Genomic DNA, 14,040 nt, shown 5'->3' with positions numbered 1-14,040 from the left:
TATATATATATATATATATATATATATATATATATATATATATATATATATATATATATATATATATATATATATATATATATATATATATATATATACATATATATATATATATAGATAGATATGAATGTGAGTGTGAATGGTTGTTTGTCTATATGTGCCCTGTGATTGGCTGGCGATCAGTCCAGGGTGTACCCCGCCTCTCGCCCGAAGACAGCTGGGATAGGCTCCAGCACCCCCCGCCACCCTCGTGAGGAAAAAGCGGTAGAAAATGAATGAATGAATGAATATATATATATATATATATATATACTACCACTCAAAAGTTTGGGATCACTTGCAAATTTCTTTGTTTTCCAATGAAACACATTTCACATTTCACACACATTTCATGCATTTCACAAACATTTTTTTTCCATTTTCCATTTCACAAACATTTTTATCCATTTCACAAACAATTAAAATGAATCAGATGATTTTCAAAGAAGGATGTACATTTTTGCATAAAGGCCTACTATCAACAACTGTCAGTCCTCTGCATCAATCTCCTGGTATGGCTGCTAATCCAAGTTCATCATTTTATAAGGCTAATAGAAAATTAGAAAAGCCATCTAAAAATCTAAACTAAAACAAAAATGTCTTACCATGCTGTTAACTACTCCCTTCAGAGAGCAGCACAAACTGGGTCTAACAAGGACAGAAAAATGCTGCGCAACTGTGCAAGAAGACAAATATCTGAGAGTGTGTAGTTTAAGACAAAGACGCCTCACAGGTCGTCACCTGGCAGCTGCACTAAATAGTAGCCGTCAAACACCAATGTCAGTATCAACAGTGAAGCGGCGACTTCAGGATGCTGGACTTCATAGCAGGACTGCCAAGAAAAAGCCATATCTCAGACTGGCCAAAAAAATTCCCAAGTGATCCCAAACTTTTGAGCTTTTTCCACTTTTCTGACCTATAAATGTAGTTAGATGTTGTATTCCCGTGTTAAACCGTGCCAAAGTTTCAGATAGTGAGGTTTGGGCATTTGGAAGTGAGTCCTGAAAGAAGTTTGGGATGGCTCAAAATGCTCGGTTTCAGAAGGCGTGGTTAAAGTGCCTCTTTGTGATGTCACAGAGGGGCGGACTTCCTAATATAGTAACCTCTACCCTCCTCTGTTTATTTGCTAGCAAAGCCACATTTGTTTACAATTCTTAACGACACCACCGTCAGGCTGGAGTTCCTGATTCCCTCCCAACAAAAGAAATAGATTTTAATCTGTCACCAGCACTGGACTGTTTTGTGAACGTGGGCCAGAATGCAGCTGGACTAGCCGTCACTTTTCCAACGTTACTTGGTCGTGTGGACTGAGCAAGCAGGAAGTAACAATTTAACAGTGTCGTAACTGTGTTTATTTTGTGCGAGTCATGGAGAAAAAAAACGCTTTGGTGGCCACATTTGTTTACTGACGCTGTAGAAAACCGCTATACGATAAAATGCTAAAATGCTAAAATGCTAAAATACTAAAATGCCAAAGCTACTTCCCATTGAGGTGACATCTTGAAGTACCCTCTTTTCTTGAGAAACTTACGGACTGTCCAGTCAACCACCTTGACAGTGGTTGACTTCTTTTTCCGCCTGACAGTCGGGAATACTAGAAATTACTTAATAATAATATTGTCAGTTGAGTTAATAAAGCTTTTCTGGTGACAGCAGCTTGACCCCGGACCATATAAATTATGATTTCATTATTCCCAGTGAGAAAAAGTGTCCAATTGTGTTTAACCTTATGAACATTCATTGCATTCCTAACAGATAAGCTAATAATAATGTATCCTTGCTGATATAAAAGTGAAGGAGACAATGAAAAATTCCCAAAATTCCTACTGTGTGACATATCATGTACAGGCACAAGTGAACCTAACAACAAAGCAACAAAAAAAGTGAGATCCAAATGCTAAGAATATTTGATGAAATCGTGTAATGAGTGTAAACAGTGACCATCATCAGTGATGCTGGTGAGCTGATACTATCAGCATCATGCTTTGTTGGTCAAAGAAGAAAGCGTTTCAAACTTTGTTTGGGGTCAAAACACTCATCTTTTAAAAGAGGCTTTATCAGATGTGAGGGTTGAGTCAGGCTGTGACCAATGAAAGTGAACATTTGGTTCACTCGGTCAGTTCAGAGAGGAACCAGACTCTTTTTCTCTGCAAACATATGCAAATAAATACATCTAACATTCTAATACCACTATCTAATATTATTACAACATGCTAACTGCATTTTTAGGTCAGAAAAGTGGAAAAAAGCATCAAAGGTCCTCTTTATTAATAAAAATAAAATAATAATTGAAGGATAAACAACTTCAGAGTAATTTACTCTTAGAATTATGTGTTTTAAAGCCGCCGAATATTTATCTCCATGTCTTCATGCTTAAGTCTTCTGCAAATTCTCTGCAAGTTCTATTCAATATGGACATTATTTAATATTCACACATTGCAGACAGGATTTAACAGTTTTATCCGCCATGTGCTTTTCTACTGTATTCAGCTTAAACCCCCTCTTAAATTTCAAAGAAAAGCTGGAATGGACAATAGTTACACTGCGGCCTTCCTGTCTATGTGGCAGCCTGCATGCAGGGCAACACAATCATTTGCATCATTATTTGCCACCATGCAGAATTATTTGCCACCATGAAAGGATCTGGTGGAGGGAAGAAGCTGCTCTTACTTGCTTTGTGGCGTCCGTCTCCACATACAGAGGCGTAATCAAACTGACAAGCGCAGAGAAATGGATTCATATAAGCATAATGGCCGCTCTCAATAGCGGCCTCCAATTCAACAGCTGGCGCAGTAATGGCTTGTCATAACTTATGGGAAATATCCCAAAAATGCCAAAAGTGTAGACAGATAGTGGGCGCTTAATCTAGCCTTTCAGTCCCAGGAGGGAATGCATGAGTGGGGGCAACTGGTGCATTGGTGTTCATTGTAAAGGTTTTATTATCAGACTTCACTTTACGGGACAGAATGTTGAGCAACAAGTGTGAGGATGATAAGAGAGTCTTTGAATGCAACACTCTACCTGCTTGCTAACGCTTCATCTTCTACTGGTGTGTTTACTTTGCAGCAGCAGCCTGGCTGCCATCATTACAATACAGTGTGGCATGGATTGGACACGCCCCCCGCCCCCGACACACACACACACACACACACAAACGGTAGTTCACACACCTGTGATGCTGACACCGCGGGAAAGGAGGTGAACCCCCTTAGGCCGAGGCTATGTTTTATATACCCCGTTACCCCGCCAAAATACCCCCTCCTTCTTCCTGCTGTTGTGCCCTCGCAAGGCTCCAGTTTCACAAAGCCCCCGCACCCCAAACCACAGATGAATGCATGGGTCTCTTATAAACCTTCCACCCACACCTCATGCCCCCACACACAGAGGACACGGGTCGGCCTATGTTCTGGGCTAACCCTACAAATCAGGCAAGGGACCATATTTGGTAACACACTTAGAGTACATACAAGTCCTACTATGAAGGCTGTAGACCTCCATAGCTAACATGAACAGTGATAGTTGCAATGAAAGGCCAAAAAAAATAATGTAATAAAATGCAAAAATGATGAAATGATGAAATGAGCTGGTCGTTAACGGATATATGATAACACAAGAACCCCTAAAATTTACTATGTGACAAAAAATATACATAAATACATTCTCATGAAAATAATACAGCAAAAATAATGGTAAGAAACGACCTTGTGTACTGAACAAACTATATCCACGTGTAACCCGTTTATAATTTCACAAACTGTATTAATTTGTTTCATACTTTGCACTTTACTTTGTTCTTATGCAGTATGAATGTTTGTGCCAGATACAAAATGTGCAGCTTTCCAAACTGTTATTATTATTTCCTATGGTAAAAGACTTTTTCAGGTTCCATTATAACAAAAAATAAAAGTCCACTGCAAAAACTGAAAGCTAAGAAGTAAAAAAAATCTTGTTCAAACATAAGTTGAAATTATAAACTGATTACACGTGGATATAGTTTTTTCAGTACACGAGGTCGTTTCTTACCATTATTTTCATTATCATTATTATCATCATTATTATTTTCATGAGGAAATGTATTAATGTACTATATTTTTTGTCACATTGTAAACTTTAGGGGTTCTTGTGTTTATTAATCATTGCTAGGATTTCAGTTTCCAAGTAAAAATTGGAAATTTAATGTAACATTTTTTAAAAAAACTCAATTTCCATGCAGGTACAAGAGGAGAGTTGTCAAGAAAACAGGTATACAGTGTCTTGCTCAAGGGCACCTTAAGAGTGGCGCTCAAAAGCTACTTGGCATCTCTTCAACTGCCAGTCCCTATTTCCATATTTACGCGTGCTTTTCTCGTCTTTTTGGTCATGACAGGATGAGGAAATACGAGAAGTAAGGGAGGGGGGGGTCTTACAATGAGTCTTTGATATCCTTTTCTGCATTTGAATGAAATGATAAGACGTGCCCGGGTGGGGTGGGGTGTGATGGGGGAGGGGGGTCCCCACCTGGTACGCCTGTTGAATATTTATTGTTCTTTTAGTGCGCCACTAAGCGGTAAGGCAGGATGTAAAGTGAGAACTAAAGTGCAATGAAGTGGGGTGCATGGTGGAGTGCTTGGGGGGGTTCAGTTTGGGGACTATGTGTGTGCGTATGTCTGGGCGGGGGGGTGGAAGCACAGGTGTAAGGCAACTGCAGCAGGACTGGTCAAACAGCACGGCTATTGTTTATATGCTCACACACACACACACACGCACGCACGCGTGGGATCATCTGTTAGTGTGATTAGCAATATCTTCACTTACACCCCCCCACCCTAGACAAACATTGGAAGAAAACCTGGCATGAGAATATACGTAGTGCCATAAAATGTCATATTAGCCACCATGTGATTAGTAGGTGGCATTAAGTAGCAGGTTAGCAATACATTACTCATGGAAGATATGCTCAGCAGAAAGCATTCATGCATCAGGAAGGCTAGAGCCTACTCCATCTGACCGTTCACTTTAACGCACCTGGGGCACATTAACCATCACGTACGCCAACTCACAACCTGGACATGTCAGTCAAAGCACAACTGTTTAATTCAGGGGTCTCAAACTCAATTTACCTGGGGGCCACTGGAGCTAGGGTCTGGGCAAGGCAAAAAAAAACAAAAAAACGCATTTATTAAAAACAGAAAAATATACAAACTTTTTCAGTGCTTTGGTTCCGATTTTCTACAATAAAAGCTCTGATAAAACATTCCACTGTTCTCAAATATCTTAATTTTTATTTTTCTACACAAAATAAGATGAAAAATAAATAAACAAATCAAGAATAAAGAAAATCAATCAGTAATAAATAAATATAATAATAATAAAACGTCAAACAATAATAAAAACTTAAGAAACCACATATAGTTGGTGGGTAGACAAATTATTATTTTCAGATTAAAATGAACAAAGCATTATTAGAGCCCTGTAGACATGACAAAACACGACTATAGTCACATTTATACTCTTTTTATTTACAACATATTGCACAACTGCAGGGTCTTGAGACACATGCTAACTCGCAAACTAGAGAGCTAGCGACCTAAACGGTAGCCTTCAAGTTATTTCCTTTAAACTTAAATAGCCCAAAAACTTACCACTTCCACACAGATAGGGAGGATAACTATTAACAGTTATTTAACCTTTAACATGAACATTAATCAAACGTAATAATTTTTTCTGGGTACATGATACCATACAGCATCCATATCAAACTTGCGCGGGCCGCAATAACATTAATCTTTCATATCAAGGCGGGGGCCTCAAACTAGTGTCCTGCGGTCCACATTTGGCCCACAGGCCATGTGTTTGAGACCCCTGGTTTAATTGGTGTACAGTACCAGAAAGCCTGCATGTTATTGTTAATTGTCAGTGGGCATTGATCTGACGTGAAACCCATTTTATATCATCTTTCACCCGTGTAGTGTATTCTGCGAATATCCGTTAGAAATACATTATCCATAACTCATCCCTAAGTATTAGTTTATGAGTTATGAGCACGCAACTGTGTGTGTGGTAGTGAGTGAGCGAATGGCGTAATGTCGGCCTGCTGTGTGTTGAGGTAAGAGGGCTGGAAGCCTTGTGTTGAGTTGTAATATAAACCATTTCTACGTGGTTGCCGTCAGTGCGTGGTCATTTGTATTTGGAGTTAAAAAGCCCTAAAGGCAAACACACACTCGGAGATGAATGTTTCAGGCTCACACTGTGACTGCTTTCATTGTTTTCTTTTCTGTACAAGGTATGTGTATTTGGTCAGTTTAATTTTAGAACAGACATAAATACTGCGGTTTGTGAACGTTTTAAGTAAGTGTATTTTAATGTTGTGTCCTCTCTTTTGCAAACAGAACAGGCCTCAAGTAAATGGCTCGGAAAACAATTTTACAAAGCCAATGTTCTTCCCTGCACTGTTAAAAAAAAAAAAAATCCAAGTTGACTCAACTTGAAAAAAATTATAACCTTGCCGTCTTAAAATTTTAATTAAATCTAACAAATTATTTCAGGTAATTTCAACTCACAACTAAGTTTCTCCAACTTAAAAGACCACGTTCACGTGAATTGTTGATTATTGCTTTGTTTTGGGAACTTTCTTCATTAGGTCAAATAAATATTTTTGTTTTATCAACAATAGAACTCAAGTAATCTCAACTCACTTTGGTTTGGTTAAAAAATAATTATTTCAAGTAAATTCAACTCACAATTAAATTGAAATGAATTGAAATAATTTGTTAACCAGATTTGAAAATAAGTTGAGATTACTTGATTTACATTGTTGATCCAAAAAAAATACTATTTGATCTAAAAAAAAAAATGAAGTTCCCACAGCAAAGCAATAAGTCACAGGAACGTGGTCTTTTAAGTTGGAGAAACTTAGTTGAAATTTTTCTAATTTGCTAGATTCCATCAACATTTTAAGGCAGCGAGGTTACAATTTTTTTTAAAGTTGAGTTAACTTGGATTTTTTTGACAGAATGTATCAGCTAGTCATACTATAGTCTGGATGTAGCGGTCCACTTCTGGCTGTGAAAACCTGGATGAATCTCTCTTGACCCTGACTTAGAGGTCCCCACTCTCTATGGGGGAGACCGTATCCCTTTAAACGGGGTAGTCGGGACCAGAATGTCAGTTTCTGCACCACCTTTGTGGATCTGACGGGTTGGTTTTGGCTTATGTATTAAATCAGCTATAAAATACACAAAAAAATATAAATTACCATCAAATTTGCTTTTCATCTCTTAGTTACCTTCTTAGCTTCCTCATCCATAAAAATGTTGGTTTTATTACTTTTGGTGTGGGCATGTAGGCCTTTTTTTCGTCACTATACTCCTAGATTTCAATTTCCAAAAATGGTAAAATGAACCACAAAAGAATCATATTAATAAATTAAAGGTTATTTTGTTACCTGGCTATTACTGAGGGATATAGAACATATCTCTTAAATCAATTAGTTTTATTTATTTTCTCATTTTAGTATTAATCACTAAAGAAACATCTTTATGTGGCCCGCATGACATTAGTTTGAGGCCCCCGCCTTGATATGAAAGATTAATGTTATTGCGGCCCACGCAAGTTTGATATGGATGCTGTATGGTATCATGTACCCAGAAAAAATTATTACATTTGATTAATGTTCATGTTAAAGGTTAAATAACTGTTAATAGTTATCCTCCCTATCCGTGTGGAAGTGGTAAGTTTTTGGCTATTTAAGTTTAAAGGAAATAACTTGAAGGCTACCGTTTAGGTCGCTAGCTCTCTAGTTTGCGAGTTAGCATGTGTCTCAAGACCCTGCAGTTGCGCAATATGTTGTAAATAAAAAAAGTATAAATGTGACTATAGTCGTGTTTTGTCATGTCTACAGGGCTCTAATAATGCTTTGTTCATTTTAATCTGAAAAAAATAATTTGTCTACCCACCAACTATATGTGGTTTCTTAAGTTTATTATTTGCCGTTTTATTATAATTATTATATTTATTTATTTATTACTGATTGATTGATTTTCTTTATTCTTGATTTGTTTATTTATTTTTCATCTTATTTTGTGTAGAAAAATAAAAAGTAAGATATTTGAGAACAGTGGAATGTTTTATCAGAGCTTTTCTTGTAGAAAATCGGAACCAAAGCAAAGTTTATTTATTTTTCTGTTTTTAATAAATGTGTTTTTTGTTTTTTTTTGGAAAACCTGATGCGGCCCAGTCGTGCCCAAACCCTAGCTCCAGTGGCCCCCAAGTAAATTGAGTTTGAGACCCCTGATCTATGGTGTTATATATATATTAATGTCAAGAAAAGGTAGAAAAAGTTAGTTTTCAGCAACAGAACTTTAGTATAAACTGAAATCAAAAATGCAGAACAAGCGATGACATAAACTATAGATTAATGGATCTATGCTGAATAACGTCAGCGTCTGAGGTAAAATATATTTGATCATTCAGCTACACTGCTCCAAAATACATATTTCATACTGAAAATTAATATCTGAGTAATATCTGAATATTTTCAAGTTGTCACTGTGTTCACACTGCAGCAAACTTCTCCAATCCTCGATTTAATTGACATTCTTCCACTTAAAAGATGCGAATGAGAGCATCCTTTCCTGACACTTGACAAATATCCTCCAAACCACACAAGTCATTGGATGCCTGTTTTTATTTAAGGATGGTTAACCGAGGGTCTCTGTTAGCTATTTCAGAGGCACATTGAGGAAAAACAAGTACATGTGTTTTGAGTCGGTGGCAGAAGAAATATTTCCACTATATTTACAGCAGAATTCTCTTGTCAGTCATATTTTCCTTTCATTTAAAGACGAGCACTAATGTTGATTCAGGAAAATGACTTGCAAATGGCATCCTTGTCTGTATAATGTGTGTATAATGGAAACTACAAAGTTTGTTTGGATTTCAAAAGAATGACAAATATTTGAAACGTTACCTGTCCTGGAAGAGCAATGATAAAAACACTAAACATAGTTCATTACCATAAACCATAAAGTTTAATTTTAGAACAGACATAAATACTGCGGTTTGTGAACGTTTTAAGTAAGTGTATTTTAATGTTGTGTCCTCTCTTTTGCAAACAGAACAGGCCTCAAGTAAATGGCTCGGAAAACAATTTTACAAATTCCCTACACTGTAAAAAAAAAAATAAAAAAATCCAAGTTGATTCATCTTAAACAAAATTGTAACCTTGCCACCTTAAAATTTTAATTAAATCTAACAAAACAATTTCAGGTAATTTCAACTCACAACTAAGTTTCTCCAACTTAAAAGACCAAGTTCACGTGAATTGTTGATTATTGCTTTGTTTTGGGAACTTTCTTCATTAGGTCAAATAAATATTTTTGTTGTATCAACAATAGAACTCAAGTAATCTCAACTCACTTTTGATTTAGTTAAAAACGAATTATTTCAAGTAAATTCAACTCACAATTAAATTGAAATGAATTGAAATAATTTGTTACCATTACCATAAACACTCCCATTACTGCCACTAATCAATCCTATTGCCACTATCAATCCTTTATCTAACGTGTTCATGTTCTGAGAAGATGCCACTCTTTGTGTGCGTTTTTGGAGATACAGGTCAAAAAGGAGTGGCAGATGTTCCCATTTGCTCACCCAAGTAGAATGACCTCCTCCTCAAGGCGCATCCATGTTCTCCTCCTATCGTATCAAGTAGCGACCGCTTGAAAAAGACACAGTGGACGTTGAAGGAAGTGCTTGTGAAGGAGCCGAAGGAGGTGGCGCTGGGAATGAAGTGGACATGGAAGAGGAGGAGATGCTGCTAAGTCTCCTTTAGAGGGCCACCTGTTGATTCAGTTCCGCATGACCTCACTGTGGGAGAGATGGGAGCAGATTAGATGAGACAGGAGGAGGAAATGGAAAGGTATGTTTGGATAAAGAGTGTGTGTGTCTGTGGAAACATGAGCTTTATCCCCACCTGACAACATGGGATTTAGGACTATCAGGTTGAATGGGCTCCTTAAAATGTAGGTTATATAATATAATCCAATTGAATGAAATCACAGGTTCTGTGACAGTATGTATGTCGGTAGCATTGCTAGGGATGTTGTGCATTGTTTATTAATGCATAACTTACGGTTTCCAATTTTATTTATACACCTTTTCTACAAAAATCACCCGATATGGGATATATCATTGTCATGCCCACATTGAAGACATGATCCACAACCATTGCTCTGATTTTATTTGCTGTGGCCCTCGCTGACTTGGTACCTGGCCTTGTCCGCTACCTCTGCCCCCTCTCTGACAAGGCCCACGGCCATCTGTATGAAGGGGTCTTTGTCCTCTACAAAATATTTCTCCCTCACTTCCACATCAAAATTCTCTGTTTTTGACCTCTCATCTGACCTTCCTGCTCCATTCCTTCCCTTTTCTGTGTGTTCTACCAAGAGAAAAAAAAATTAGTATGAGCTAGCTAACAATGTACGTCATGGGAGGTAACTATTTTGACGCTAAAGCCCTAACAAAGAAAGCCATGTATACATGGACCCAAATATTCCAATTGTATTCAGTTTATTTGCTCAAACATAAAGAATGTAACCTTTGTATACACCTCATTCCGAAAGAAAAGTGCCAATCCGAGTGAATATATAATCGGATTCACGGGGGTGGAATATTCCTTTCCCCAATCCGATTGAGGTATCTTGTACCCGCTCAATCGGAAAGTTGTCAGACTGCGTTCTTCTTCGTGGTGTTTTTCTTCTTCTGTTGTTTATTGGCGGTTGGCAAGCAGCTTTCGTGTGCATTACCGCCATCTGTGGAACAGAATCTAAATCCTTCTATACGCCATTCACAAGTCCAGTTTTATTAAAAAAGAAAATATATATCTATATAAAACATGTGCAGAGCTTAATTATAAACTATTAAAGATTGAATTTGATCTTTTCCTGTTTAAATTTTTCCCGGGTGCGTTCTTTCAGCAAATGCTCAGATATGACGTAACACGCAGCTCCAGACGTTCTTCAGTTTTAAAAATGGAGGCGAGCAATCGGCACTGGACTGCTGCGGAAAGTTTGTTTTTGATCCAAACTAAATTTCAAGACTGGACAAACGAAAAACTGTCAATACGGAGTTATTCCAACAAGTGAAAGAAAAACTCGGGGAAGTCGGTATCACGTGATGTTGATGTTTACGTTTTACTGCGTATGTCCCATTGACTATTCTGGTTGATTATAGCGGCGCATGTAGACAAGAGATTGTTATATTCCTTTCCATGTATACCATTGTTTTCGGAAAGGTCATTCGGAAAGAGAAAAACTCCTCATGTAAACGTGGCTAAGGTCCCATTTCCATAACTGACTTGCATATCAACCAAGCTACAAGTCTTGTGCTGGAAGATACAGCCATCCCAATTAGAGTAGACATTGTACTAAGTGTTGTCACTGTATCTATGTTGCTGTTGTTGTCAAAAGTAGCTTAAGCTACTGGTCTAGTATGTGAAATTAATGTGCCAAAAAAGCAGTTTCGGTAATGTTTTAAGTTTTCAAAATACGGCAAAATACTGTCAGTATGTTATCACCAATGTACTTGTTAATGCAGGATCATAACATGTATATCAAACAATACAACATTGTTTGAGGGTTTTTTAGCTGGCTTTATCATCCAAATAGGTACCTCCAAATGACATGCATTGTTAGCTAGCTCATACTAAGTTGCTTTCTCTTGTTAAAATGCACAAAAAAATTGAAATAAAAATATGTTTCACATAAAGATTATGGATGATGGGCAAAATTCTTCCCAAAAGTGCAGTTTTCCTTGAAGTGCATTTCCTGCTTTGGACTCTCAATTCTTGCCACAGTTGTTGTAGAACATGACACGGTGTCATGCACATAAAACACATAAACCCACCGGTTCCTTACAGCCTCACTGAACTGAGGTTCTGTGCGCTAGAAATGAAAATAACCAGTATGTGTGACTTTAGAGGCGTATTTTCCCTAAAAAATTGCCCTGTGTTCCCTCTCTATTTCTTTTCATATTATTTACACATCCAAAACAGATGCTTGACACATCTCAACCCAAAAAAGGATAACCACACACAAGAGCGAAATGTTGGCTGCTTGTACTCACAATGTCATTCCTTGCATGGTTGGGCATGTTACTCTTAGTACATGATTGTATGCAAAAACGTGGAAACATTGTATTCATACTTTAATAGAGAAAAAAAAGTACAGGCCACACGTACAAGCAGCATCCATGCGGACTTTCCCCACAAAATAACTGGAAAGATTAAGCACAACAACAATGTGTCGGGAGTGAAAACACATGTTTTCCCAAAGGCAGTCAAGATACTATAATGGGGAGGCGGTTTGGGGGTTGAGGTTGGGAAAGTGCATCTAAATGATGCTAGTTTAGATAACTCAACAAACACTTATTGTAGGAATTTTATAGCAGAATGTACCAAGTGGCACGATCTATAAAATCACTTTTAATACAAGCAAATCATTGTTACGCTCATATTCCATGAGGACAATAACATTGTAGTCACTCGAGTAAGAGCAGCATTACATTTAGATCATTTTACTCAAATAAAAGTAAAAAAGTAGAGACAAGAGTGGAGTACAGAACGATGCATGCTTTGGTGGTTGATAGCAAGGTTTAGATGACTAAAACTTCATTTCTGCAGGTTAGGGTTAGAGGTTAGATGTTAGAGGTTATGGTTAGAAGGTTTGGGTCAAAGGTTAGGGTTAGAGTTTAGGGCAGAGGTTAGGGTTAGATAATAGGGTTAGGGTCATAGGTTAGGGTTAGATGTTAGGGTTTGGGTCAGAGGTTAGGCTTAGATGTTAGGGTTTGGGTCAGAGGTTAGGGTCAGAGTTTAGGGTTTGGGTCAGAGTTTAAGGTCAGCGTTTTGGGTTTGGGTCAGAGTTTAGGATTTGGGTCAGAGGTTAGGGTCAGAGTTTAGGGTTTGGGTCAGAGGTTAAGGTCAGAGTTTAGGGTTTAGGGTTTGGGTCAGAGGTTAGGGTCAGAGTTTAGGGTTTGGGTCAGAGGTTAGGCTTAGATGTTAGGGTTTGGGCCAGCGGTTAGGGTCAGATGTTAGGATTTGGGCCAGAGGTTAGGGTCAGAGTTTAGGGTTTGGGCCAGAGGTTAGGGTCAGAGTTTAGGGTTTGGGTCAGAGGTTAGGGTCAGAGTTTAGGGTTTGGGTCAGAGGTTAGGCTTAGATGTTAGGGTTTGGGTCAGAGGTTCAGGTCAGAGTTTAGGGTTTGGGTCAGAGGTTAGGCTTAGATGTTAGGGTTTGGGCCAGCGGTTAGGGTCAGATGTTAGGATTTGGGCCAGAGGTTAGGGTCAGAGTTTAGGGTTTGGGTCAGAGGTTAGGCTTAGATGTTAGGGTTTGGGCCAGCGGTTAGGGTCAGAGCTTAGGGTTTGGGTCAGAGGTTAGGGTCAGAGTTTAGGGTTTGGGTCAGAGGTTAGGGTCAGAGTTTAGGGTTTGGGTCAGAGGTTAGGGTCACAGTTTAGGGTTTGGGTCAGAGGTTAGGGTCAGAGTTTAGGGTTTGGGTCAGAGGTTAGGCTTAGATGTTAGGGTTTGGGTCAGAGGTTCAGGTCAGAGTTTAGGGTTTGGGTCAGAGGTTAGGGTCAGAGTTTAGGGTTTGGGTCAGAGGTTAGGCTCAGAATTTAGGGTTTGGGTCAGAGGTTAAGGTCAGAGTTTAGGGTTTGAGTCAGAGGTTAAGGTCAGAGTTTAGGATTTGGGTGAGAGGTTAGGGTCAGAGTTTAGGGTTTGGGGTAGAAGTTAGGGTCAAAGTTTAGGGTTAAAGGTTTGGGTTTGGGTCAGGGGTTAGGGTTAAAGGTTTGCGTCAGAGGTTAGGGTGTGCGAGACGCGAGCCAAGATAAAATATGTAAATTTGGATGAAATTTTATTTTGATGAAAATATGGAATTACATTAACAAACTTCAGTGCATTAATTCGTTAATTCAGTGCAAGCATATTGAATTGTCTATGATGAGTGAATTTTAAAAAGATGAAAATCTATA

The sequence above is a fragment of the Doryrhamphus excisus genome, linkage group LG17 (assembly GCF_037039965.1).
Source record: "Doryrhamphus excisus strain RoL-2023G ecotype Guam linkage group LG17, RoL_Dexc_Guam_v1.1, whole genome shotgun sequence".
Lineage (NCBI taxonomy): Eukaryota > Metazoa > Chordata > Actinopteri > Syngnathiformes > Syngnathidae > Doryrhamphus > Doryrhamphus excisus.
Note: the sequence above shows the minus strand (reverse complement) of the source record.